The sequence below is a fragment of the Trichechus manatus genome, unplaced genomic scaffold, assembly GCF_000243295.1.
Source record: "Trichechus manatus latirostris isolate Lorelei unplaced genomic scaffold, TriManLat1.0 scaffold00001, whole genome shotgun sequence".
NCBI lineage: Eukaryota > Metazoa > Chordata > Mammalia > Sirenia > Trichechidae > Trichechus > Trichechus manatus.
Window position 1 is genome coordinate 1,365,093 of NW_004443937.1, and position 24,003 is coordinate 1,389,095.

The window sequence follows — 24,003 nt, forward strand, 5'->3', positions numbered from 1 at the left end:
TTTAATGGGCTGTAATGGGAAGCACCAGACAGTGCTCCACAAAATCCAGCATCTGTGTACAGAGTAAACCTGTGCTTCATAGGTGTAAAAATGGGGTGGCGGAGGCATCTAACCTCCTCTAACTTCACATGGGGGATGGAGAATCAAGATCAACAGCCGAGGCTACTCCTTTGAGGTAGAGGTCAGACATACCTCCTCTCTCCAACCTTTCTACCAATTCTGACACAGCCGTCCCTCCCACGGCACTCTTCTACTTCTCTGCTGGATTCAATAATTCATTGCAATGGCCACACAGAACTCACAGACAGTACTCAGGATTATGGGGTTTATTAGGGAAATAACAGGTTACAATTCAGGTTCTGGAATGCTCAGGATGCAGTTCTTCCATCAGGACAGCCTCTTCTCAGCCGTGCCCTCAGGCAGGCCTCTCTCTGGCCTTTGGCACCTCAGCCCCTTGGCCTGGCCTCTGACCTGCTTGGGCAAGTGTCACAAAGCTCTTTAGCTCGGTCAGTAAGTGCCCGGAGGTGCCCTGCTCTGCCAGTAAGCCTCAGCCCAAAGGTGCTCAGCCCTTTAGCCCTGTGAGTCAGTGAGCCTGTCTCTGCCATGTGCCCAGAGGCACCCCCCTCTGCCAGCAAGCCTCCTGCCTGAGAGCATTCAGCTTTCTAATTCCGTTGTCCAGGAAGCCCACTGCGGCATCTCCTGCCAGTCTACTGGTTCTGCTGCCTCTGCTACTGCCGTTTCTCTACAGCTTCTTCTCACCGTCTCCAGTGTTACAGCTCTCTCTTTTTGTCTCTTGCATCTAGGAGGTTCTCAGGGCAGGTATTTTGGGTCCAAAGGCCACACTCCACTCCTAGCTCTTTTTTCTCGGTGATAGTGAGGTCCCCCCTGTCTGCCTGTGGGATGGCTCCTTTTAAGCCTAACTGGATGGCAAAATTGACTAATTCCCTTGTTAGGGTTCCATATACCTTATTTGCATAGTTCCACCCCCACAAGGGTGCCATGCACTTTATTTGCATTATTAGCAAGCTATCCAATCCCCTTGGTGGGCCACAAGCACCTCATTTGCATAGTCCCATCCAGTCATTTGGCGTGAGTTACAAGACCATGGTGAGAAAGGCCATATGAAAGTGACCCATCATACTGCAATAGGAATTTCTAGGCTGTGATCTTTGAGAAACAGATTGCCAGACCTGTCTTTTGAGGCACCTCTGGGTGGGTTTGAATTACCAAACTTTCTGTTAGTAGTCAAGCGCTTAACCATCGGTGCCGCCCAGGGATTCCGTGTTAAAGATAAAAACATCAAGAAGGATCACCTGTAATATCCCTGCTGAGTACTGAACACTTAACTTTGTTAGGCAAAATGCTAAGTGCTTTGCAACTTTATCTGACATAGTACTCAGAGCAACCTTTTGAGGTAGTACTTTATTCCTGTTTTACAAAGGAGAAACCTTATTCACAGAGAGATTAAGTAAAATGCCAACAAAACACTAGCAAGTAAGTGGCTGAGAGGGGATTTGGACTTTTCCCTTCCCTTGTAATGGAGTCTATAAAACTTGGGATTTGAACAACATTGGTGTATGTAACTTTATATGCCTAACCATATCTAATTCTGTGTCTGTAACTAGCTTTTATGGACAATGTTATCTTGTATCCTGAATATGAAAAAAATTTAAAAGTGCAAGGTATTACTGGGTGGATCTCATCAGGAGTAAGACTATACAAAGATACCAGTTGCTGTCGAGTCGATTGTGACTCATGGTGACTCCATGTGTGTTAGAGTAAAATTGTTCTCCATAGGATTTTCAGTGGCTGATTTTTCAGAAGTACACCACCAGGGCTTTCTTCTGAGATGCCTCTGGATGGACTCCAACCACCAATCTTTTGGTTAGCAGCCAAACGCATTAACTGTTCAACCACCCACACGCTCTTATACAGGGGTGGAGAGGGGTGTCAGCCACATTAAGAACACTGTCAAGAACAGAAAGGCAGAGAAATGAGGACCAAATCTTTTTTTCTTCTTTGCGTGTGTGTGTGTCTGTGTGCGTGTGTGTGTGTGTTATCCACTGTACTCCACTATCCCTTTACCCAGGCACTAACACAATTCCATTTGCGTGCACCCCTTTCAAACCTCTCCCGATTGAAACAGTGATAGTCCAGGGGCCAGGAGACCTGGGCTTTAGTTTCAATTCTGCTAACTCTGAGTTTTTATAAAATAGGAGATCTGGATTTGACACTGTCCAGTGTTCCTTTCAGCCTCAAAACAGATGTTGTCTTTTTATTGCCCCTGAAAAACAAAGAGATCTTTTCAATTATAGATTCTAAATGCATTATAATATTGAGTTCTATTTGGGTTCTTGATCGTCTGTATCAGAAAAATAACCAAAAAATTTAGATCAATTACTTATATCTACAGCCATTGCTCTTCAAGCTGGTTTCCACTGCCATCTTCCCGACAGACTATTGGTGTTTCTGGTCTGTAATTGGATATAAAATTTATTTTTGCATTTTCTGGAACCTCTATCTGTGCTTAGCTTTTTTGAGGAATTTTTAAGGAATGAATTTAGCTCATTAGCACTAAGTGTTCAGATCTTTTGACATAAAGGAGAGCTGTTAATATCCTGTTATTCTCATGTCTGAAAGTGACATGGTTTCAAAGGGGTGCTTCATCATGTGTAGGGATGCAGTGACCATTGGGTAATGAGATATAACATTTCCTGAAAATTAGTGAGATGTTGTCCAGAATCTAAATTTCTTGTATCTTTGCCACCTGTCCTGAATTTCTGGTGCCGAATCGGAGTTTCTCTGCCAAACCGAAACAGCAGCGTTGGCTTTGGTTGCCCTCTTTTTGACGTCAGCTTTGGTTTTTAGCATGTACGGTGATGCTACTGTTTTTAGTGAAATGAGCCTTGAACGGACTCCGACAGTAATGAGCTGATAACCAATAAAATAAATAATTGATTCATCTCAGAAAAACCTGACTCCTAGAAGTGATGTTCCTGAGAAACTTGTGTATAACTGTCCTCTCGAAAGCTTCCCAAGTTTTTGCCTTTATTTATTTATTTTTTTGTTTGTTTGTTTCCAAATGGACTATTTTTGACAAACAGACCTCTAAGGGCAGTCAACTGTCAAATACAAAGTTATGGCTGGTGCAGCTGCCTTTGGGATCACTCGCTCCATTTATTCATTATAGAAAGCTCAGATGCACAAACATGTGATGCCATTTTGTGCACCTGTCAGTTTAGTGCATCTAATGAACATTGATCATGCTCACTCGGATAAATTTCTTGGGGCCACAAACAAGAAATTGGTGGTTTCTGAAAAACGCGGTTGCACTTTGCCTCAGTGGAATCCATTTTGCTATTAAAAAAAAAAAATTTAAAATGTACCTTAAAATTTACTACAAAAGAGAAAATACACTAATCCAAAATTTATTCTGGTTTTGCAAAAATAAACCTAGTATTTGTCTGCTTAAAACAGAGGTTTTAATGACTTTAGAGAGCCGTTAAATTTTGCTATATGGATGTTTTAAGTTTTTTGCTCCAAAAATCACTTTTGCTCTTTTTTATTATACTTTCCATTACCAAACGTCCTACTGGGTAGCATCAACATTCATAAATTGCACTGAGTACGCGCTCTGATCAATTGCTGCCAGATTTACTGTTCCCTATTATGGTAAGAAAAATACTATTTGATTTTTACATCCTGTCAAAAATCTCATAAAAGGAATAGTTTAGGTTCTTATAATTGAAAGACATCGTTTTTTATGAATGATTCTTCTTGTTCACTGTCTCAGTTATTATCAGGAGCAAATTAAAAAAGAAAAAAGTGAACAAACAAACAAAAGTATTTAATTAGTTTGCCTCAGCTAGAGGTGCATTATGGTTAGCAATGATTTACTCATAACTGTTTGTGACAGGAGAATATCCTAATCAGGTTTCGGAAGGGGTAAGTACGTTTAGATTACTCTACTTGTTTTGTTATTTCTGGAGTCCTTGTGGCTCAGTGGTTAAGTGCTTGGCTGCTAACTGAAAGGTCAGTGGTCAAACCCACCAGCAGCTCTGTGGGAAAAAGATGTGTCAGTCTGCTTCCATAAAGATTTAAAGCTTTGGAAACCCAGTGGGTCATTTCTACTCTGTCCTGTAGGGTCGCTATGAGTCGGAATCAACTCGAAGGCAACAGATTTGGATTTTTTTTTTCTTTTTGGTTGTTATTTCAGTGTTTACATTTCTTTTGATTGAGGTTTTTTTTAATTCACTCTTCGGCATAAAATAACTGAAAAAGACAGATGTGCTGAAATTATACTGCTGGATCATCTAAACAACTAGTGGGCTTTTCAAATTGCTGATGAAAATTAGAATTGGATCATGATACTATAGTGTCTCAGTTGAGCATTCCATTCAGAATGTGGCACACCTTTAGAAAATATATTAACCTAGTATTTTTTCTTTTTTCTCTAGGAATCTATCATTCAGAAACATTAAATGTGTGGGTAAAGAAACATATTCATGGGTGTTCATTTGCAGCTTTGTTTGCTGTAGGAAAAAAATTAAATGATGTAGGTATCAATAGAGAGAAGGTTCTAAAAGTTAGGTTCCACACTTGCAGCAGAATATTATAAGCTTATTAAAGTGATAAGGTAAAGCCCGGCTACCACCACTGACTACTCTGACAGGGATCACAACAGAGGATCCCGGACAGAGCTGAAGAAAAATGTAGAACAAAATTCTAACTCACAAAAAAAGACCAGACTTACTGGCCTGACAGACACTGGAGAAACCCCGAGAGTATGGCCCCCGGACACCCTTTTAGCTCAGTAATGAAGTCATTCCTGAGGTTCACTGTTGAGCCAAAGATTTAGACAGCCCCACGAAACAAAATGAGACGAATGGGGCACAACAGTCCAAGGAAAAGGACTGGAAGGCAGGAGAGGACAGGAAAGCTGGTAATAGGGAACCCAAGGTTGAGAAAGGAGAGTGTTAACATGTCATGGGGTTGTTAACCACTGTCATAAAACAATATGTGTACTAACTGTTTAATGAGAAACTATTAGTTCTGTAAACCTTCATCTAAAGTACAATAAAAAATTTTAAAAAAATGATAAGGTAGAACAACATGTTCTGATATGAAGGGATGTGCATGTCCATGAAAAAAGCATCATAAGAGCAATATGCATATTATAATGCTCTTTCTTAAATAAATAAGATTAAAAAATATAAACAACCTTTACATATATTTGTATGTATATGAATGGAAAGACGAAGAAAGACATGGTGGTCTACATCCGAAAAATCAGTCACTGAAAACCCTGCAGAGCACAGTTCTACTCTGACTCACATGGGTTGCCATGAGTTGAAACTGACTCCATGGCAACTGGTTTGGTGTTTCGGGTGAAATGCAAAGAATTAAGTTCTGAAAGAGAATTCATCTATGAGAATAATGGGATATGGAACATTTAAAAGGGGATTTTGATACATATATCTCTATTCTTGAATATTTTATAAAAATAATGCATTAAACTAAATTTTGTGTAATAGGTTATAATTTAAGAAAAAAAGAGGAAGTCTATGAAGCTGGTAAGAGGAACCACAATTAATCCAATCAACAGACATTTACTGGATATTTTATGCCAATCACTGCCTTTGTCACTGGAGGTACAAGGGAGGGGAAAGACATACGCTGAGCTCAGGGATATATAAATCGATATATATTTTTTAAAGCATACAACTTTTTTTATTATATAGGAAAAATACAAGGAGTTAGAAGAGTGTATAATGATCTGGTCAGTGGAGGCTTCCTGAAGAAGGGATATTTGTACCTGAATCTTAAGAAATAGGCCGGAGTGTTCAGTTTCTCTGATTGGCTACAGCTAATCTGCAATGATTTGCAAACGGCAAACCACCCAGAAAGATCGGTCATTGTAACTTCCACTGCATAGGCAAAGAATGAGTCAAGTAATATTGAGGCCAGTATGTCTTCATTTGTTCATTTGTGAGGCACTTATGAGCTCACTGTTACTGGCATTATTTGGGTGACTGAACATCTGCCATTGGCCAACCCATACCCCTTAGTCACCGGACCTAAATCTCCCCTCTTTTTTTCCCTTTCTTTCCCTCCTTCCATCTATGTGCTCATGAATTCACACATCCAATAAAAATTTATCAAGCGTGTTGTGTACGCCAGATATTAGGGGAAACAAGCATGATTCTAACCCTACAAGCTCAGATTCTATTGGAAGAAACAGACAAAAATTTAATTAATAATAATCACAAATAGTGATTAATGTGAATGCAACTATTGGAGTGCTGAAATAGAGAATAAAGAGAGAACCTATTTTAGATGGTATATTCAGTGAAGGTCTGTCTGGGGAGGTAGCACTAAGCTGAGACCTCAGCATGAGAAAGAGCCACGGAGGGGAAGAGTGAAGGGACAACCATGTGCAAAATCTTGATTTAGGAAAGAACTTGGAGTATTTGAGCAACTGAAACAAGGTGAATATAACTGGAGAACACCTTCAGTTGAACAAGGATCCCTGCCCTGGGTTGGTGCAGTACCTTAGTGGAAATACTACCCAAGAATACTGAAGGCGCTTCTTCAGACAGTGCAAGATCAAAGTCTGTTTGGTGATTTCCAGGATTGGTACTCTTTTTCTTGGAATCGTTGAAACTTAGGTGTGGAAGAAATTCGCAAGGTATTCTAATTAAATCATTCCTCCCATTGAGTGCACTTTCTAGTGAAAATCTGAATTGCTGAAATTCTCCATCACTGCAATGTTTTTTTTCTCAGCTGATACTTCCATTAACTCAGGGCCTATCATCCATTTCCTCCCCAAAGGTGATAGTGAATACATTTGGAGTACCACTCCCATTTCACCTGTATACTTTTAGTTCATGCTTCTAATGCCCCTCCCCGCTAAAGCCCCCTTTATACCTAAGGAATCTTTGTGATAGGATGCATTTAAAACTGTCATTATTTTATGCAGAGCTCTCTCAAACTTTTTGTTATGGATTGAATTGTATTCCCCTAAAATGTGCATCCACTTGGCTAGGACATGATTCCCAATATTGTGTGGTTGTCCACCAGTTTGTGATCTGACGTAATTATCCTATGTGCTATAAATCCTAACCTCTATGATGTTAATGCTGGAGCCCTGGCGGCGCAGTGGTTAAGCGTTTGGCTGGTAACTAAAAGTTCGGCAGTTTGAATCTACCAGCTGTTCCTTGGAAACCCTATAGGGCAGTTCTACTCTGTCCTATAATGACAATGGATGGGTTTGGTTTTGCTTTTAGGATGTTAATGAGGACAGATTAGAGGCAGTTATGTTAATGAGGCAGGTCTCAATCTACAGGATTACTTTGTATCTTGAGTCAGTCTCTTTTGAGATATAAAAGAGAATCGAGCAGAGAGGAGAGGAACCTCATACCACCAAGAAAGAAGAGCTGGGAGTGAGCATGTTGTTTCCCTGTGCTGAGAAGCTCCTAGACCAGGGGAAGATTGATGACAAGGACCTTTCCCCAGAGCTGACACAGAGAGAAAGCCTTCCCCTGGAGCTGGTACCCTGAATTTGGACTTCTGGACTCCTAAATTGTGAGAGAATAAATTTCTCTTTGTTAAAGCCATCCACTTGTGGTATTTCTGTTATAGCAGCACTAGATAACTAAGACACCTTGAGACAGTGTTGAAGTTAACCCTTTGTCCTAAATCATCCCAAGGAAGGTGGTTTTCCAGTAGTTCCTGCTGAAATCTGATCTTGTAACTATCCAAGATGTATTCAGTGCAGAGTTGAGCCAATTATCTAAATAATTCAAATCAAAGAGCTTGATACTAAAGAGAATTTCCTGAATTATCCCCATGGTTTGTTTATACTGCCAAACAGCGTTAACTCCACCAGTTAACTACCAATTCAATGAAATAAGTTATGAGAAATATTATGTATAAATATATGGCTACATACAATCTGAAATAGAGACACTGGTAGTCTTTCTTAACTGGGATTCCTCATCTGAACCGCAGAACATAGAAAATGCCTTGAGTGGCTATGTTCTCAGTTCTCCCAAGGAATACTAGTGCAATTGTAATACTATTCTAGATGCATAGGAGAAAGCATTCATTACATACAGTGGATGTGCCTTGTTTGAGAAAGCCCACTTAAGAAAGATGTAAGAATCCTATACATAAATCAGAAAAGATCCTGTGCGTAAATATGTACCTATATATATACAACCTCTATGAATTCCTAGAGAAAACAATTTATATCTATTTCCTCGTATTTTCATACTATAAAATCTGGAAAAACACTATGATTTCTACCCCTTGTAATTAATTTCTGGCTGTCAACCTAGACTGTGCTTTTATTGGCAAAGTAAAGTGTTAAGGCAATTGAAGACATAATGCAGGTCAAAAACCATTTATATCTCTATTTACAGGCAAAGGCTAGGTAGGCCCTTAGTAAATGTCTGCAGAGTAAAGTTGAATTGAATTAGTTCGAATTGAATTGAATTGCTCTGAGAGAGCTGTAGCTGGAGCCAATTATTGCTTCATCATTTGTCCAGTGTTTTCTGCTGAATATTTCAACAATTATTCATTCTACCAACAATTTATTGAGTGCATACCTATTATGAGCCAGGCAGAAACTCGATTCAGGCTATGGATAGACAAATTAAATAAACATGGTTCCTAGTCCCCAGTGGCCCATAATATACAGAGCAAGATAAGGTGCAAAGTGCCATCAGTGATACAAGTAAGGGCTGCAGGGAGCTCTCTCTCAGGTAGGTAAATGAGATAGGAAGGGTGGTGGATGGAGTTAGAGAAAGCATACTGGAGAAATGGTGCCTGATTAGAGTTCTTAAGGTGTGGCCTTCCTAGACTGATGAGGCAGGGGATATTCTGTTTAGCTGGCACGATGTCATTTTAGTATTTCCTCATGGGTTTTTCCCATGCTTTTTATCATTTTATTGAATCCATCTAGAGTAAGTTTTGATTGGCCTCTGGCATGAATTTGGACTTGGGTTATTATAAGGGTATTCTTTGTGATCTCAGAGCTTGGCAGAGATATTAACTGCAAATATTGCCTTCAACTCTTGTGGCTAATCATATTTTCAATTATATATATATATTCATACCCACTATAGTTTTTAATCTCTGATCTATAGTTTAGTGTCTCATATATCTTTTATTTTCACAGCTTCAGATATTTTTCCCATTTTATAAATACATACGGCCATAAATTGTCAGATTATAAATAAAGTATGTGTAAACTGATAATTTTTTTGGAACTTTTTTCCTTCTCTTTGGAATTGCCTAGATGATTATTAAGAATCATTTTTGGGAAGGATAGATTGATGGACTTGGAGTCCATAGGTCCTCTTGTAAAATTCCATTTTCATCAGGTAGTAGAATAAAGACTTACTAAGCCTAATCTTCTTTTATTTTATACATTAAGAGCAGGAAGGTGATTTATATGAACCTTTGAATTAAGTTATGCGAAATGTTTGCTTCATGTGTAGATTGCTTGCGATATTATGATAAATATTTCATCTTTCAATTTTGCTTGATTTTCCACCGGTTTTCATACCAGTGGTGCCTGTTAATTACTAAAGTGTTCAGACACATTTTAAGAATTGTGGATTTCACGTGAGGAGAGGGGAGACTCTGATTTACTTCTCAGAGATTTTGATTGACAGCTTCATAGTCCACCCCCCCCCACCCTTGGAAATTACTTGAGCAAAAGAAAAAGTCGATATAAGTCAATAACAGCTGTATGTTTTGGAAGAAAAGTTTCCAGAAATGCACTCCATTAAAGTTCCTTAAAATAAGATAATATAAAATAAAATCATGTCCATTAAAAGACCCAAATATTTAAATTCTTTTTTTAACGCTCTGATGAATGACAATTTTTTTGCTGTAAAAAATGTGCATTTCATGTTAAACCCTTTAAATGAAATTTAAAACGTATCATTACAATCAAATCCAGAATTTCTGAATGCATATATTTTATTCCAGAGGGCCAAACCACTTAAAAGCAACTGAAAAAAGAAAAAGAAAATTCTGAGAGGGGAAGTTCTGAAAAATGTAAGGTGCGTGAATGTCACCTCTATATTGATTAAAATCCAAATACCTGGGCCTCGTCCCAAACATTCTGATTGAAAAACCCTCACCAGGTGGCCTGAAAAGTTTTTAAAATGGACATCCTGGATGATTGTGATGCAGATGGTTTCTAGTACACACTTTGAGAAATTTTGAAGCATGAAGCTTAACACCTGTATCTTTGAAGGTTCAAGAAATTTATATTGGTGCATGGGATATGGGAATGGGGGTGTTCAGATAGAGTCAGTGATAATGTGTGGAGTTAATGGCATGCTTCATGTCCTAATGGAGGTATGCATTCCTGGAAATATATCCCCATCCAAAGGGATCTTTATCGTTTAGTCTCTGGGTATTAATAGACCCATTCCCAGCATCAAAATTGGCGCTTGCATTATATTTAAAGCCTATGAAGTCATGACATGCCTCTAGCCAGTTTTTTTTTTCCCACCTTACATTCTATTTATTATTTCTCCTTTTTTGCAGTTTATATTGACCTTCAAAAGTCAAAGACTTTCCTACCCTTTTTTAGGTGCTTGCCCACCTTTGCCCTGTATTTCTTTCACTACTTCCTTAAAGATGTCCAGAGTTGTAAAAGTTTCAAGATAGTCTTTTTTTTTTTCAGTTCGGTTGTTTTTTTTTTTTTTTTTTTTCTGGCAGATTCAAACAATGTCTTTCATTCAAACCCCTGGGTGAGAATTGTTTGGCAAAAAAGATATAAAAAGGCAGAAAGTGAGGACTCTGTGAAGTAAATAAGATGTTTCAGAAGTCACCTTCTCAGCAGTTACAGCACTGGCAGGCTAAAGAATGTAGGCAGTAGTCTTTAGTCCGGCTCTCAGCTGCTGGGCAGGGTGATAACAGGTACTTAGGTATAGGCCGTATACTGGTTTGATGAACCTCTGCAGAAGTTTATGGTTCTCAAGATGTCTTAGTCATCTAGAGCCGCTCCAACAGAAATACCACAAGTGGATGGTTTTAACAAAAAGAAATTTATTCTCTCACAGTCCAGTAGGCTACAAGTCCAAATTCAGGGCATCAGCACCAGGGGAACACTTTCTCCATCGGCTCTGGAGGAAGGTCCATGTCATCAATCTTCCTTTGGTCTGGGAGCATCTGTGCGCAGGAACCTCAAGTCCAAAGGATGCGCTCTGCTCCCAGCACAGCTTTCTTGGTGGTATGAAGTTCCCATGTGTCTCTGCTCGCTTCTGTCTTTTATATCTCAAAAGAGATTGCATTAAGACACTAATCTTGTCAACCTCATCAGTATAATCTCGTCACAGTGATAGAATTTACAACACATAAGGAGATCACATATAATCTCATCATAGTGATGGAGTTTACAACACCTAAGGAAATCACATCAGATAACACAATCATACCATACTGGGAATCATGACTCAGCCAAGCTGACAGGTATTTTTGGGGGACACAACTTAATCCATGACACAAGGTGTCATACACAGACAGGGTAAACATATATTTTGTCCTTAATTCCACTTTTTAGGTGAGAAGGGGCACTTGCCAGGTGAGACACAGAGCCAGCAGAGTTAAACTAGGCTAGTGCAGGGTAGACTGTGGCAGTGGTCTTCCTATTCCCAGACCACCTTCCCTAGAATCATGTGGGATGCTTGTTAAAATTACAGATTCTTATCGTTAACTTAAAATTTTCTGGGAGTAGGGTGAAAATCTGCAGTTCATCTTATTCCTAGGATGTTTACATCAGCACATTAGAGCAGTGGTTCCCAAAGGCCAGGCCCCAGACAAGCAACATCTCACCATCTGTTAGAAATGCAGATCTCTGGGCCCCACCCCAGACCTGCTGAATTGGAAACTGGGGATGGGGCCAGACAATCTGATTTAGCTGACTCCCCAGGTTATCCTGAGGTATACTGAAGTTTGAGAACCACTGCACTAAAGGATCTGGCAAACTAGGGCCTTTTTGATTTACTGTTTTTATTTGTATTGCAATGTAAATATTTTTATATGGCTGCACCTCCCACTTAGATTTCCTCATGGGAGTGATGATAGAATTTTAGGCATCAATGAAAGAACTATAAAAGAGGTATAAATGTCCTGTCTTAATTTGAATTGTAGTCATCTGACTTTTCTTCCCCTTTATAAGATTTGGGGTGTGTGTGTGTGTGTAATTCTAATAGAGGAAGAAGACTTGTCTGGCTTGGATAGCTAGTGAAAGGAGTGGATGAGATTGTGAGAAATAGAGAATAATAAAACAGGGGCACATATTGAAGGAGGTGTCCTACAGGGCCTGGTTATCATCCTCCATTTCCAATGCCTGAGGCATTCAGCTCTGCTGTGAGCACTAACAGCCTCAAGCTCATCTGCTCTTTAGAACAACAACCTGACTGCTTTAAAAACAGTGCCTTTTGAAAAAGTCTTTGTAAGTAAATTTTTTAGTTTTAGCCTTGGGAGTGCCAAAACTAGTGCTTGCAACAGCCTCTGGCAAAAGGTAAATGAGATTAGCAAAAGAAAGCTCAGAGAAATACACTGAAGTTTTACAAACCTGAAAGGCAGTTTTTCTTTCTTACCATAAATGTTATCTTACCATGATGTTATATTTTCAGAGATATACTTGCCATTCAGTCATATTGTCCATTGTCCAGCTTCCTTTTTAGTTTCTTGTTGGCAAAGATACTTGCTGAATGATTAAGTCACATGTACCGCAGAGCCATTTACTGGATGATACTTGAAAATCACTCACATATATTCAAATTCCAATAAATGATATTTTGTGACGTTGTTTAATTAGAGACAGATTTAATAAATATTCTGAGCAGATAATTTGTGAATTACTCATAATTCTCCACAACCGCACTTCCTTGGTTTACTTTTAATCTGGCTAAGGAAGTCAGAAGGAGTTAAGCTAAGGGGACTAATTGATGTATGTATATGAGTGTATTTGAGCATAGACATATGTTTGTCTCTGAATAACTGGATGTCTGAGCATTAAAAAACTAAACATGCTGAATTCTTTTTTTTTTTTAATTCAATCATTCATTCAACAGATATAAAAGGAGGTTAAGTGACTTGTCAAAGGCCCTGTACTTCACTAATAGTCAATTTGGGATTGGAATTGGTGCCTTAGGATTCAGTGGCTCTGCTCTATATTCCAAGCACCTTTCACAGTCTACCTGCTTGTTTGGTCTTCAGTTCACTTATAAAGTGTGATTACTGAAGTCAAAATGAGTTGCTATATTTTATATCCAGTAATACTAAGTAAAAGAAGTGAAAACATTTGGATAAATTCAGAGGAACGCCCAAGAACCCATTATGATGATGAGTGAAATACGATATGCATTAATAGGCACATGCATTAATATGTGATTCAAAAGTCACATTCAAGAAAGGAAAGGTATCTTATTTAAGAAAAGAAAAAATAAAAAAGCTTCTCTAATGTATGTGTGATCTGATTGAATCAGCATTGCTTACAATAGGGCCCAAGAGAAATACAGCTTTATCTTCCAATATTTTCAGTTCCCAAATGAGACTCTTCTTTATGGGGGAATATTCTAACAAACTGAAGATAGTGTATAACCTTTGAGGGCCTCTCCTCCACATATTCTATTCTAGAGAGTAGCAGGTAATGAATAAGGTATTAGACTAGATTTTTAGCTCAAATTTAATTTTGATTCCTGCAGTGGATTTCAGCTGTGGCATTCAAACATAGTTTTTGCAGGTGCAGAGAGAGAGTTACTTAGCCCTGCAGTGTGACTAATTGCTGGTAACTGCCTATAGGAAGGGGCTTGGGGAGGCCTGTTTCCAGATCGCCATCATATTTTGTTCAGGGGACTTGACAACATGGGAAGACAGGAGGGACCAGTGTTTTCTGTGCCTTCGAGTCAATTCTGACTCATAGTGACCCCATGTGACAGAATAGAACTGCCCCCAGAGGCTGTAATCTTTATGGAAGCAGATCATCAGGTCTTTCTTGAGTGAAGCAGCTGGGTAGGTTCAAACTGCCAACCTTTCAGTTAGCAACTGAGCGCCTAACCATTGCACCACCAGGGACCAGTATAACCATTGAGAAATCATCAGCAAGTGTGTAATACACAAACGGGGATCTAAGTTTAAGTAAAAGTCTTGTATAACATTAATTTGTATATAAGTAGAAAACTTTATGAAAACATGATCTTTTAAAGAATGCTTTATTTTTTATTTGGAATTGGCTCTTATCAATGTAGTACTTCCTCATCCTATCTCTTGATTTTTTTCTCACCTTTCCAGTAAATAATATTCCATAATCTACTATTTGAATAAGCTATTTAAAGGAATATCAGGAATTTATCTAGGTATGAAACGAAAAATCTATTTATAATGAAAATACATGGTGGAGTAAATTTAAAAATAGGAATTTAATAAATCCTTAAGTCAGATCTCTCTGCATCCTTGTGAAAATTTCTGTGTCATTTTTAATCGCATTTCTTTTTTTTTTTTTTTTCTTCCTTTGTGGGCTGCAGGTGTTGCTTTTTTTTTTCTTAATTTGTTTTGTTTTTTTTTTTTTTTTTTTAGCCTCCTCCTGTCAAATTACGATAATCTTGTCATTTACTTCCTCCCTCTTTGCCCACATATAAAGTTTTATCTCAGGAGCTTTGTGAATTAGTCCAAAAAAAGAAATGTACTATAGTTTAGGACTGTTGTAATATTCAACTGGAGTCCCAGAGTAGTGCAAATGGTTAATGTGCTCGGCTGCTAACTGAAAGGTTGGTGGTTCAAGTCCACCTAGAGGTGCCTCGGACAAAAGTCCTGGTGATCTATTTTTGAAAACTCTGCCATTGAAAATCCTGTGGAGCACAGTACTACTTTGACACACATGGGATCACTGTGAGTTGAAGTAGACTTGACAGCAACTGTTTTTAATATTCAACTTGGTTGATTTTATTCTATTATATGGATTTTAAACTACTTGGGTCTTCAATTCACTTATACAGTATTACTACTGAAGTCAAAATGAGTTGCTATATTTTATATACAGTAATAACTAGTGACATGCAGAAAATGATATGTCCACTACTACTGTTTCCTTGATAGTTGAGGTTCAGAAACTTACTTCCAGGTGTTACTGATGTGAATTCTAAATTAACAAATATTTTTGAAATGTTTTAGGAGACTGCACCTATTTCTTTATTCCAAGTTTAATTCCCAATTGGATATCTACAGTTTATCTCTGAAGAAATCTGTCATAAAGGAGAAAATCCCTTTTGACTCTTTTTAATTATTAATAGTAGTAATTTACATAAAAGTGGTAACTACTTATGAAACGCAATTTACTTACGAGAGTTATGTAAGAGAGGTTTGTAAAGGGAGCTCAGTGGAAGTGTGGCAGGTAAGTGCTTCCTTTGGCAAAGCTGTCTCTTCAACGTAATTGATGAGCTGGCTCCATTCTCGTTCCTGGTGACCCATCCAGCACAGAGTAGGAGATGAATGCCGAAAATGAATGTTCTGGTCTCATTTGTCAGGGAGGTCCACTAGTTTCTTGCAGGTCACCTGGGTTTCCTTCCATTGTTTTCTCACACTTACCCATCCTTTTGTCTGTCAGTTCTTTCCTCGCCCATTAACCACAGGGTGACTGCCCTTTTAGTAGCATCTTAACATGAGTTCTTAAGGGTCCAGCAGCTTCATTTATATTCAGTATTGGGCTTCCAGAGCAAAGAATACAAATCATCAGAAATGACAATAGTACGGTAAGAGGAAATATTTCCGCAGATAAGATCATTTCAAAGTAACTTCAGTTGTATAACACTGAGCTTGATTTTAAGTGTGTACCTCAGTGTTTACCTAACCAACTCGCTAAGGCAGGGTCTCTGATCCTCTGAGGACCTGCCCCATCTACAGATCTACTGCTGAGCTCCGGGCATCAGTAGGAGAGATGCGAAGGTGGTTCCACGTTTAGTGTTTTTGTTTTTTTTTTAAATTTAGTCAGTTTTAATTTCACTAACCACTTTAATTTGTGTATAAGTTGGTTTATTTGTCACTTACGTTGTTTCTTTCTAGGCTTTAGGCTATGAAGGATCATATTGGTTTACATAGTTTATCTGATAAACAAACATGTATGATTAAGTTTGAATATAAATTTCCTGAGGAAACACATGTTTTAGGCTCTTCCAGGATAGCTCCAGTCTCCTTATTTTATACTCTTATAGGGCCGTTTATCTTCCCTTCATGGCATTGAATTTTATATGGATTTGTATACCCTCTTTTTGTTTTTTCATTAAGTATTTTTTGAACAACTATTTATTCCAGACACTGTTACCTCAGTGAAATACTCTGAATTAAATGGATAAAAACCTCTGCCTGTGGAGCTTGTATTCTAGTAAGAGAGGCATAATGTTAACAGTATGTGTTATAATGTCAGGTAACGAAAAATGCAGTGAAAATAAAATAAATCAAAACCAAACTCATTGTCCTCAAATTGATTCTGACTCATGGCAACCCCATATGTTACGAAGTAGAACTGCTCCATAGGGTTTTCTTGGCTGTAATCTTTATAAAGGAGTCCCTGGGTGGCACAGATGGTGAAACACTTCACTACTAGTCAACAGATTGGCAGTTCGAACCCACCCAGAGGCACCTTAGAAGACAGGCCTGTTGATCTGCTTCCGAAAGGTCACAGCCTTGAAAACCCCATGGAACGGTTCTACTCTGTAACACATGGGGTCACCATGAGTTGGAGTTGACTCAATGGCAACTAATAATAGCAACCTTTACAGAAGCTGATTGGTAGGCTTTTCTTTCATGGTGCCGCTAGGTGAGTTTGAATCCTCAACTTTTAACCTAGCAGTTGAACGCAAACTGAGAATGACCTAGAGGGAAAGGTGGGGATAATGTTACCTATGCTGAGGAGGCAGTGATGAGCTGAGGACTGAATGATGAGGAACGGCCAATCCTGGGAAGATCAGCAGGAAGGGCTCTTCAGGCATAAAGTGGAGAAGCTGACAGGGACCAGATCACACAGAGCCTAGCCTTGTGGACTGACACAAGAAGTTGGGAAATTGTTCTAAGTTTCAGAGTTTCATTTGTATCTCACCTGCTAGACTGTGCCTGCCTTAGGAGGACAGGATCTGTGATTACCATTGCAGCCCCAGAGGCTGCGCGTCATAGATATTAAGTAGGTGGATGAATGGATGGTCAGATGAATGAACTCATGTCCTGCCAATCCTTGTTGCTCTTTTACTTAAGTAATACTATTGAAAACAAAGTTTTTTTGTTTGTTTTTCTTTGTGTTTTTAATATCAGAATTAAGTATATTGCTAATTGGTGTCACGTTTGTATCCCTGGATAAAAGTACGTTTACAATGTGTTACATCTAGATAATTAGTACCTCCTATCTCTCATATCCTTTTCCCTCATCTTCTGGGTAAAAACTGGATTGGCTTTAGAGCTTGAACATGATTGAGTGTCCACTTAAGTTTACTTGTATTTTCGTCCGATCACTAATCCTAAAGGGTAATGGTAACTCATATTCCTCAGCCCAGAGGTCAGGTGATCAAACATCAACTCTCCTAAAATGATAGGAGGGGATAGATACAATGATCACAACCTGATTACTCTCCTTCCAGGAGGACCCTGGAGTCAGGATTTGTGTTTGTGGGCTTGTAACAGGGTCTCTGCAGAGCGGTAGAGACCCTAACGGTCCTTGGGATTCCTCTCTAACAAGACATCACAACACATCCAGGTGCTACAAGCCGGTGGTACAGAAATGACAGCCATTTACAGTTCTTAAAAATCTGGAAAATCGAGAGGAAATCAAGAATGATTGAGAGTAACATATTATTTTTTTAAGTGTCTACCATGATTGTCAACACATGGAAAAACTTAGATAAAAAGTGAAATTGAAACTTATTTCTAACATCTAAGAAATGTTTGACTAGTACAATTAAAGTAGCATGTGAAATCCATATTATTTAAAGACAGTATATTTAGATTTTTAAAAATACAAGAGTCGTGGTCAACTTCTACTATAACAGGTCCATGTAATATCTTCAAAAGTAAAATAATATGATTGTGGACTACAACACAAATGTTACCTAAATATTCCTCTTTTTAAAATACCGCTTAAATCTATAGACTTTGTCAAAAGAATCCTATGTTTTGATACCTGAAAATTTTTATTATTTATAGAAAAGTAGAAGGTATTTTCTTATGGTTTTATAATTCTCTTTACTTTGCTTGAATTAGCTCGAGAAATTAAACATAGGCTTTCCAATATAAACCCAAACAAAGAGTTGGATGTTACCGTGGTTTTCGCTAAATTCTTAATGACTAGTAACAATAATAATAATAATCAACTGCCTGTCATTAGCCTTTCTTTTTGTGGGACTCTAATATTTAACCTCTCTTCCTTGAACCTGTTTGTTCTAAAATTAGCACCTTTCTTCCTACTGCATGCAGCAAATGATTAAGTGCTTGGCTGCTAACCAAAAAGTTAGTGGTTCGAGCCCTCCCAGAGGAGCCTCGGAGGAAAGGCCTGGTGATCTACTTCTGAAAAATCAGCCATTGAAAACCCTATGGAGCACAGTTCTACTCTGACACACACGGGGTTGCCATGAATCAGAGTCAGCTTGACGGTAACTGGTTTTCCTGTGTGTACTTGCCAGGCAGCATGTTTGGCTGGAGTTTCCAAAACGCATCGCTCTCACCATGTCCTTCTCTACTCATCATACTCAGGGTTACCCCAAACATCAACTTAAGACTGCAAAGAAACTTGCAGTAGCCCGATTGCTTGTCTCTCCTTGTCTGGGGCATAAGATTCTTGAGGACGGTGGCTTTCTCCTGCTCTTCTTTCTATTTCCCATAGTACACAGCAGAGACTCTACTATGAAGGAGACACTCTGCTATTTGGTGACTCGATGGATAAATGAATGATGGAAAATTTTATTTCCTGTTTTGATTTTGCTTGGGTTCTTAAATCCATAATTTCCTAATTTGCCGGCTCAGCTTAGAGATATAGAACCCTGGTGGCACAGTGGTAAGGAGCTTGGCTGTTAACCAAAAGGTCAGCAGTTCGAATCCACCAGCCGCTACTTGGAAACCCTATGGGGGCAGTTCTCCTCTGCTCCATAGGGTCGCTGTGAGTCGAAATCAACTTGATGGCAATGGTTTTTTTCTTTTTTTTGTTGGTGGGGGGACTCAAAGATATGAATCTCAAAAGGCCTGTGACCTTGGAGAGACCCCATGAATGGACCGGGGAAAGGGGAGACCTTTGATCAATGGAAGATGTTTTTTCCTGTGCTTTTTCAACGCTTAGAGAGAAGCCCCTAGTTTTCTGCTGTGGCACACCCCTGTTTTTATTAGTATACCCAACTAGACCACTGTACATATGTTAAAAAGACCCATGGCACGTTGGTGCAAAGACAAACAAATGTGATGTTAATGTGACTTGAATGCAGAATCTGTTTTTCTGTTCCATAGCCTCCAGAGCTTTAGGGAGTTTTGTCGCCGTCCCGTTTAACCGGCGTCTTTCTTAAAGAACTGATTTTATTCGTACCAATTATTTTCTCATTGTCTCCCTGATGCCTTTCACTCAAATTCAGTACACTCTCATCTTCTGGTACATTATCCTCCGGCTCATTCATACCTTCACCCTCGCTCCTTGAATTGAATGCAGAATCTGATTGGAAGCTTGTCTCTGAGTGTAAAACACCTCCTGCTATAAATAAACACAGCGAGTAGACTTAGGTTTGATACTTCGATGAGTCACAGCAGCATATGTTTTGCTTCATGCTATCAGCATTTTGTGGGTTGTGCTCACATCATTTTTTACTCTGAAAATGACAGTGCTAAATGTGTCTCGAGGGGCTAAGACAGGTGGAGGAAATTCTCTGTAGCTGTTAAGAACAGCCAAGTTAACTCTGACCTATGCTGGCCTAAGGAAGGAAGTATAATCTTTCTTTCTTTCCAATTCTCTTTATCTGTGACAGTCATAGATTAGTAGCGTGGCGTGTCCTAAGTAAGCAAGGGATGTTTACGGGAAGAACAACATCAACAGTAAGGCTACTGTCTCATGCTGTTTTACAAATGAGAACCTGCGGCTCTAAGAAGTAAACGATTTGTCGCTAGTCACAAAGCAAATGAATGATTGGGCTGGAATTTGAATTTAGGCTTTCAGACTCTGAGTCCCGTGCTTAAGCTCTCCTTGAGCCTCCATCACTTGGCTTAAAAGGGGTAAGCTCTCCCTTTACCTGTGGTGTACAGAGGGTGAGAGTGAATGCACAGTGCACCGACATCTCCTCATGAGGAAATCTGCAGAAAAGCCCCTCTCAGCAACTTGGCCAAAAGTGGCAGAGCCTGTTTGAGGCCTCTCCATTTGCAAGTCCTTCAGGAATGCTCTAGCACCTGGCTTTAGAATATAAAAATTTCTTTCTGTTACTTTTAATTTGAGGGTCCCGGCCAAAACTTCAGGACAGGAAGAAAAACCAAACGCGTTGCCTTTGAGGCACTTCCTACTGTGGTGACCCCATGTGTTACACAGTAGAACTGTATCATAGGGTTTTCTTGACTGTAATTTTTACAGAAGCAGATCACCAGGCCTGTCCTCCATGGTGCCCCTGGGTGGGTTCTAACTGCCAACATTTAGGTTAGTAGGCAAGTGCAAACTGTTTTGCGCCACCCAAGGCTCTTAGACAATAAGAATGCTACATTATTATCAATTGCACTAACATGTATTAGAGTGCTCATTAAGTGCTGATTACAGTATTAAGCATCTTTACTTCTATTAGCTCATTTAATCCTCTTCACAACCCATATGAGGCAGGTACTGCTAGAGACATTTTATAAATTGAGAGGTCAAGGAACTTGCTCAAGTTCACACAGATAGTGAAGGATCCATGTGCAGTCTGGCTTCAGAGCCTCTGCTGTCATATACTACACTTCAACACTGCTGAGGCTCTCAGTTAAGTAGCTAGTGCAAGGTCATGTATCTGATCAGAGGTAGACTTGAGATTTAGACCAGTTCCACATGATTCCTGAGCATGTTCTCTTCACCACCACCAAATACATGAAGTGGAATAAGCCCCTTCTCTGTACCTTGTATCACTTTGCTTCTATCACTGTTTATTACCACAGTGTTCTTTACTAGAGGTGTTTGTCCTAATGTCTTTTCACTGTGAAGCCAGATGTCTATGAAAGGCAGAGACTCTGTCTTCTCTGAGGTTGTATTTCACGCCCTTCCTCAATTATTACCAACACTAGTGTCATGTAGCCTTTGTTACTTAACCTAGAGAGAAGATACTGCTTAACAGGGACAATCAAACCTAGAAACTTAGGTCTTTCTTGTTCATGGAAAATGACTGATTATTATATTCCCTTAGGTTTCTCCAGGATCACACAGCAAAACTGTGATAATAATAACAATGAAAATAGTGGCAGAAATAATTATTTAGTGCTTATGACGTAACAGGCATGTTCTAACCAGTTTTAATATATCAACACATAATATATATCAAGCATATTATATAACAGTTTGCACTTGTCTACTAACCTAAAGGTTGGCAGTTCAAACCCACCCAGCAGCACCATGGAAGAAAGACCTGGCAATCTGCTTATTAACGTACAATATATAATTATCATACTTATATATACATGTTATTTCTTTGGAAAAAAGGGAACATTTAGGCAAGGATGTAAGAAACTTTCCCAGCTCGGTAGGAGATGGAACCAGGACTCAGAGCCAGGCAGTCTGCCTCCAGAGTATGCTTTTAACCACTAAATTAACTAGAACCTCGTGTGTTTTTTACCGTGTGGTCAGTTATACTTAATCACAATATGAGGAAGCCACAGCTGGTGTTTCATTTACAAGGAGATCCAGAAGACACTAAAAATATGGCAGGATCAATTAAATGATGGCATGTGTTAAAAACAAACCCGATCCTGTTGAGTGGATTCCGACTCATAGTGACCCTATAGGACAGAGTAGAACGGCCTCATAGAGTTTCCAGGGAGTGACTAGTGGATTCGAACTGATGACCTTTTGGTTAGCAGCTAAACAATTAACCACTGTGCCACCAAGGCTCCAGCATGTGTTAATAATATTTTTATTTTGAGCAGAGAGTCATGGCCAGCTTCTACTATAAGCAGAAATGTGGTTTTACCTCGAAGGGCCAGTAACATTTATTTAAAAAAAAAAAAAATCTTTTTTAATGGTACTTTAGATGAAGGTTTACAGAAAAAATAGTTTCTCATTAGACAGTCAGTACACATATTGTTTTATGACATTGGTTAACAGCCACACGGCATGTCAACACTCTCCCTTCTCAACCTTGGAGGACCTTTATTTTTTTTTTTTTTTGGTAAAATATACATAGCCAAAGATATACCATTTCAAAAATTTCTACATGTATAATTCAGTGACATCGATTACATTCTTCCAGTTGTGCTGCTATTCTCACTATCCTTTTCCAAATTATTCCATCACCATTATCTTCAACTCACTGCCCCTAGGCTCCCCATCAAAACTTTTGAGTTGTTGTTGTCAATTTAATCACACATAGATAATTCTTTTTTTTTTTTTTTGTACCTTAGATGAAGGTTTACAGAACAAATAGTTTCTCATTAAACAGTTAGTACACATATTGCCCTATGACAATGGTTAACAACCCCACGACATGTCAACACTGTCCTTTCTCAACCTTGAGATCCCTATCACCAGCTTTCCTGTCCCCTCCTGTCTTCAAGTCCTTGTCCCTGGACTGCTATGTCTCATTAGCCCCATTTTGTTTTATAAGGCTGTCCAATCCCTGGCTGAACGGTGAACCTCAAGAGTGACCTCACTACTGGGCTATAAGGGTGTCTAGGGGCCATACTCTCGGGGTTTCTCCAGTCTGTCAGGCCAGTAAATCTGGTCTTTTTTTGTGCGTTAGAATTTTATTGTACATCCTTCTCCAGCTCTGTCCAGGACCCTCTGTTGTGATCCCGGTCAGAACAGTCAGTGGTATTAACCAGGCACCATCTAGTTGTGCTGGACTCAGTCTGGTGGAGGCGATAGTAGCTGTGGTCCGTTAGTCCTTTGGACTAATCTTTTCCTTGTATCCTGTTATCTTCATTCGCCCTTGCTCCTGAAGGGGTGAGACCAGTGGAGTATCTTAGATGGCTGCTCACAGGCTTTTAAGACCTCAGATGCTACTCACCAAGGTAGAACGTAGAACATTGTCTTTATAAACTGTGTTATACCAGTTGAGCTAGATGTTCCCCAAGACCATGGTCCCCACAGCCCTCCACCCAGCAATTCCGTCCCTCAGGGAGTTTGGATGTGTCTATGGAGCTTGCAGGACCTTTCCTTGTACAAGTTGTGCTGGCTTCCCCAGTATTGTGTACTGTCTTACCCTCCACCAAAGTTACCACTTATCTATTGTCTATTTAGTTTCCCCCCCAATCCCTCATAACCAACAAAGATTGTTTCTTTTTGTGTGTAAACTTTTTCATTTGTTTTTACAGTAGAGTTCTCATACAATATTTGTCCTTTTGTCATTGACTTATTTCATTCAGCATAATACCCTCCAGAATTATCCTCATGTTGTGAGATGCTTCACAGATTCATCATTGTTCTTTATCATTGTGTAGTACTCCATTGTGTGTATGTACCACAGTTTGTTTATCCATTCATCTGTTGATGGGCATCTAGGTTCTTTCCATCCTTTTGCTATTGTGAACAATGCTGCCACGAACATGGGTGTGCATATGTCTATTCGTGTGACGGCTCTTACTTCTCTAGGAAATATTTCTAGGAGTGAGATTGCTAGATCGTATGGTATTTCTATTTCTAATTTTCTAAGGAAGCACCATATCATTTTCCAAAATGGTTGTATCATTATGCATTCCCACCAGCACTGCATAAGAGTTCTGATCTCCCCGCAGCCTCTCCAACATTTGCTATTTCCAGTGTTTTTGATTCGTGCCAGTAATGCCGGGGTG